Genomic DNA, 6,166 nt, shown 5'->3' on the forward strand with positions numbered 1-6,166 from the left:
AGGCTTTTATTCAAAGGGAAGATGTTTTTTTTCGCATCAGCATTGACTTAAAATGACGTTAGATTCAGGCGGATACGTCGGTCTCTAGTGATCGGTTAGGGAAAATCGAATCCCCCCCCCCCACGGAAATCTGTTAGAGTGGAGGCAATGAAGACTGAAGATGGAGACGGAGTGGAACGAGTCGACAGTTCTGTCTGATATCAATAAAAACAGGATCATCAGTCTGTGTGTTCAGGTCTAAATCTCCTGTTTGTCTCAATCTGTCTCTTCAGTGATGTTCAGGGCGTTTTGGGGCGTAAACCACGTCCTGTGGGCGTGTCTTGTGGGCGGGGCCAGCGGGGAGCTGGGCGTGTCTGTCAAGGTGAGGCGAGCGGCCGCAGAACAGGAAGTCAAACAACAACTACAACAGAGGAGAGAAGAAGAACCCAGAAGAGCCAAGCTAAACGTTCAGAAACATCAGCGTCAGATCGGCTGCGTGAATCCATCACATTCCAAAGTAACATGAAATAATTTTTTCTACTGTAAGATACTTTGTTGTATTAAAAGAAAAACTCACCAATCCAGTCAAGAATACAACTTCCTGAAGTCAGCAGTGTCAAGACGAACTGGACATGATGCAGAAGTTGTATTTTCCCAACATGTAGTCTCTCCACTGCCACTGGAACATTAAAACTCGAGGGGAATTATCACTAGCTACCTAGCCTAGCTTGCTAGCTAGTGTGCAAACTAGCTAGCAAGCTAGCTGACTAACTTCCCTGCTAAATTCAAGCAGTCGCTGTGGTGGTTGTTCTCAATATTGCTAGCTACTTTGAAAACTGTCAGGTCTCTTCACTCATGTGTTGACAGCTAGCTTGTAGTAAGCTAGCTAACCAACTTCCCTCATTATGACAGCTAGCTAACCGACTTCCCTGCTAAATTTGTGGTTGTTGTTCCTTAGATTGCTAACTAATCTAACCTAAACTGTTAAGTCTATTTTAAATCACTTATGTGTTGAAGAAACACTAATTTTATATATAAACACAAATGTTCTGGGTAAAGTGTCCCACCCCAAGTGTTCAAAATGGCCGCCATGTGAATACAGTCGGTGGACTTCCATAACGTAACAGAACAGAACAGAACAGTCGGTGGTGAACGAGGCGTCGGGCTGGATGTTGCTTCATGGTAGACAGCTCATCAAGATGAGTGACAGGTGCTGGGTCGTGAACTTGACCAATGAGGGGGAGGAGGGCGGGGCTAACGATGCACTTCCTGTCTGAAAGAGAAAAGTTCAATATTGGAGCTTTAAAGTCTCAGGATATTTTTGGCTGCATCTGAATTTCCTTCTGCTGCAGGTCGGGGGTTCGAGTCCCACCGGGCCCACGCTGTGAGGCTGTGCGTAGAATTGTGTGTGTGTGTGTGTGTGTGTGTGTATGTGTGTATGTGTGTGTCTACTTCCTAGTAAAATCACTAATCCCTAGCCACAGGAAATAATCAAACACACTCTCTCTCTCCCTCTCTCTCTCTCTCTTTCCCTCTCTCTCTCTCTCTTTCCCTCTCTCTCTCTGAGGTAATTGACTGCTGTTTGGCTGCAGAGTAAAACTACTCTGTAGAATTGTGTGTGTGTGTGTGTGTGTGTGTGTGTGTGTGTGTGTGTGTGTGTGTATGTGTGTGTGTGTGTGTTTTGCATGCCAGTCACGTCTCATCACCACACCTCTCTCCCTCTCTCTCTCTCTCTTTCTCTCTCTCTCTCTCTCTCTCTGCCACTTTCAATTATCGTCAGGCAGTGGAGGGAGGTGTGTGTGTGTGTGTGTGTGTGTGTGTGTGTGTGTGTGTATAAACGGTAGTCGTGTCTTGCTGAGCCTGCCAGCGCTCAGATAACAGCCTGGATAATCCCTTCGCATCACACACACACACACACACACACACACACACACACACATTCACACAAATACAAACGCACACACACTTATACAGACATACGCACACACAAGAACAGACACACATTCAAATACACACACACATAAACATTAAGAATTCCACATAACACACTGATATACAAATGTTTAAACGGGCAAAACACACACACACACACACACACACACACACACACACACATACACACACACACACACACACACACACATTTAGTCCATGTGGTGTTGGGTCTAAACTGGGCTGAAACCTTCCTTAACCAGTAAATCAGTGTAGTTTTGTCTTTTTTCCTTCTATTTTCCAGGTTCCAAGTTCTATTTTCCAGGTTCCAAGTTCTATTTTTCAGGTTCCGATTCTGTTTACAAGAATATGAATGTGATTTGCAAGAAGCACCAACCTGTGCTAACAGAGGTTTACTAGCTGTACTACGTTTTGTTCCATGAAATAAAAAGCATCAGCTAACACCAGCTTTGTGATTTTTCGTCCTTCAAATACTTTTTATATTGATTGTTGCTAGCAGAATGCTAATCGTTTGGGACAGGACTTCAACAGTCAGCTAGCTAGCTATCTGGCGGTTTGATGTGATAAACTAAATATATATGAACAATAACAACTATAACTTTATAATAACTTTCCAATGCAACACTATGAAAATCTTAATAATTTGAACAACACAGTCAGCAGATCGATCTCTGGCAGCGAAAAACGAGTGGAAACGACAAAAACAGTGGAAACAGTCTTATTGTATTCCGCTTTCCCCAATGATAATCTACTGTATATTATATTCTTGTCATTGGTTTTTATGGCTGTAGCCTCAGTACTTTGTATTTTGCACTGACATTTTATTGCCCTACAATTTCTGGTCTTATCAGCTGATGTCTGCCTGAGTTGAAAATGTCCTGGTGATTTATAATGTGGTTTACTGTGCTTTTTATCAGGTGTTTTTATTGTGTTTATTTGGTGTGAAGTGTTTTATTGTCTTTTTATTGTAAACTGTCTGCAAAGCAAAGGGCATTACAGACTGAATAAATCTGTATAGCATGTCATAGTATATCATTCCTCACAAAAAAACAATGTGAAAACCCACATGTGAATTCACAGCACATGTGCTTTCTGGACACATGTTGGTTTTCACATGTGAAGATTTTTTTACTTCAGATGTAAAAATGTTAATTTCTGTTTTTTTTCCACATGAACTTATTTTTTCACCTGCCATTAGATCTGTCATTATGTTTTTCACGTTTCACAAATTTCACTCGTAAAGAGATTCACAGTTAAAAATGTCAATGTCAATTTTCACCTGTTCACCTATGAAAACCAACATGTGCCCATAAATCACATGTGCATTGAATTCACATGTGGGTTTTCACAGTTTTCAAGGCAAGGCAAGTTTATTTATATAGCACATTTCATACACATCTGCAATTCAACGTGCTGTACATAAATAAAAGAAAAATAAAGACATAAAAGACATTAAAAGTGACACTGCATTAAAATCACATTTAAAAGACAATGCACATAAATAAAGAATTAAAATGCATAAAAAGAGAATAAAGATCAAGTTGCACAGGCAGTGCAGAATAAAAAAAGGTTTTGAGCCTGGTTTTAAAAGTGTTCAGCGTTGGGGCATTTCTGAGTTCTTCTGGGAGTTTGTTTCAGCTCAAGTAGCTAACTTTAGCATTAGCGAGCTAACGCTGCCTCGCTGTTGTCCAAGTCAAGTGAGAACTTCGCGATCGCTGGCTGTGATGTGCTGAACATTAGCCAGTCGAGGTTAGCTAGTTGGTAAATAGCTGGTAAAATACAACATCAGTAATCTAAGCCACTGTGCATGAACTAGAAACCCAGAGATCAGCCACAATGTTCAGGATCAGAGCTGATTATCCAGACAGTAAACTGACATTTTACCAATGTAGATGTAAAGTGGGCGATACCTTAATCTGTTCGTTAGTAGTTTGGACACACAGGCAGTGTGTCCACCAAAGTGTTTTTTCCCAGCTGAAAACGCCAGGCACTCTTCTGAAAACGCCCAGCTGGGAGCGCCTCGGAGGCGCAGTGTTTCTTCAGCTGAGACGCTTTGGTTGCTATGATACGGAATATCCGCAGAAGTAAACACGTCGGCACAAAGTAGAGTACTTGCTCTGGTCCTCGCTCTGGATGAAGGGAAGGCTGAAGCACGTAGGGAGAGAGGACGGATAATAATAAAATTTAATTTGGGTTAGCAAGCTACGCTACTTTGGACTTTTTTCCCGATCAGCTGGCTGACTCTAGCTGACTGTCACCTACCTGACAGACGAACGAAATGTTCCTCCAAGCATCATTTTTCATGTTGACACTGTGGTAGTCCGGGGATGTCATCTGGTACAGACATGGTGACTCAGAGACCAGCTCTATTCATTTCTCCTCCATTGTTGTCGTTTTTAGTTTTCTACATGTAGGATGTGACGGTCGGTCTTTGTGGTATTTGTCCCGCCCCTCCTCCACTGTGATTGGACGGCTGGGTAAAAAGTGACAGTGACGAGCGCAGCGACCCTCTTTAGTGTCTCCATGTTGTCGTCAGCAGTGTGAACACTTGTAGAAATCAGATGCTGAAGGTGATGAAGCCCAAAGTGAGAAACAGCTCAGCAGGATCAGCGGCTGTTTCTCTGTCTCTACCTGACAGTCTGAGTGTGGCTTCCGTCCCCGACGGAGGAGAAATGTTGTGGCTGAAACCGGTCTGCCGTGTCTTTAACATGACCGGAAACACACCGGCTGACAGAGAGACACACCGCCCCCTACAGGCAGATCCACAGAAATACACAGTGTGGACAGACTGCAAAGAGATCCAGAGCAACAGACAGGCTGCTGCCAGGACTGGAATCCACACTGGCTGCTACAGACAGATGTTAGACAGGTCCCATACACATGTTAGACAGGTCCCGGCCCACATGCTCAGACGTCTCCATGTGGTCTAGGACTCCATCGCACCACCAGCTCCCCTTCGCTCTCACAGCTCTTCTCTGAGCTTTTCACTCTTTCCTCTGGCTTTCAAAACAGACTGAAGCTCCAACAACAACCTCAAACCTCTCAGCAGCTTCAGACTCTGTGAGCCGCTGGGTCTTCCAGCTTACTGGCATCTTTTCTCAGAGATTTCAGTCTTTCCTCTGGATCTTGGCTTTCAAAACATACCACTTAATCAGGTTTGAAGCGGCAACCTCATTACTTCCATGCGGCAGTAAACTCTATGAGCCACGGGATCATACGGCTTCTGGCAGTTTTTCTCAAAGCTTTTCAGTCTTTGCGATGTTGACTTCGAGTGGATAACGGGCTTAAATGTTGAATCCAGAACAACAAAACGCACATACAGCTGTCCAGCAGTTCATGTTGGTATTGAGATTGAGTTTGAGAGTTTTTCAGTCTTCCCTCCAGCTTTGAAAATTCACTGACTGACTGAACCCACAACCTCAAAACTTTTGCGTAGCCGTCCGGCACTTTGAGCCACCAGGTCAAACTGCTTCTGAGGAATTCTCCAAGCCAATTGTGGATCTGCATGACAGGCCACATAAAATGCAGAATCACACCAAACGGGATCAAACGTACGTCAAAAGTCTGTTCGGTTTCAGGAAGAGGATCAGAACATTTTGGTCGGTTTTGCTCTATTTTTATTGTGTATTTAATTTAAAGTGTGTCTTCAAATGAAACTTCTTTCACTGGACAATAAAGCTTGAATGAATCTCACAGTATATGACGGAGTATTGGAAGGTAAAGTTCCACTGCACACAAACTGGGAGAACATACAGACGACAGCTTGTCACTCAGGCATGGACGGGGTTCGAACCCGTGATCTTTGGTTTACGAGACCAACGCCTTACCACTTGGCCACCACGCCTGCTTTGGTAGCCGTTTCAGATTGTACACTGAGTTACGAAATCATAAGATAGTGGAAGGTAGTGTTGAAACAAAGCGTCACGTGATTTCAGAGAATTAACTTTCGTTATGTGATGCTGATTCGAAACATGTCAAAGTTTTTGGTGGTTCGACGGTACGGGGGTCGACCCAAATTGCACGGCAACTGCTGATCTCGAATCAGTTGTCATAACTCAGGCTCATACTAACTGACTGATTCAAATGAGTTTGGGCTGATCTGCAGTCAGTGATTCCAGATTTCCTGCACATCACCTGATCTGCCTTCCTGCCAATATCTACAGTAAAAGCGAATAAATTAAGTTTATTTCATACACAAATGAAGGTATACGCATATAAATCCCTTCTTAAATGT

General features: G+C 43.3%; 1 non-coding gene across 1 annotated transcript; it reads right to left on the minus strand.

The window, feature by feature from the left end:
* Positions 1-5,704: 5,704 nt before the first annotated feature.
* On the minus strand, positions 5,705-5,776 carry trnat-cgu (transfer RNA threonine (anticodon CGU)). Its single transcript has one exon. It is a non-coding gene; the product is annotated as a tRNA-Thr (tRNA).
* Between the last annotated feature and the right edge of the window lie 390 nt (positions 5,777-6,166).

The sequence above is a fragment of the Centroberyx affinis genome, unplaced genomic scaffold, assembly GCF_046629955.1.
Source record: "Centroberyx affinis isolate AG114_WGS23_722 - 3 ecotype Tasmania unplaced genomic scaffold, CSIRO-AGI_Caff_v1 ptg001894l_1, whole genome shotgun sequence".
NCBI lineage: Eukaryota > Metazoa > Chordata > Actinopteri > Beryciformes > Berycidae > Centroberyx > Centroberyx affinis.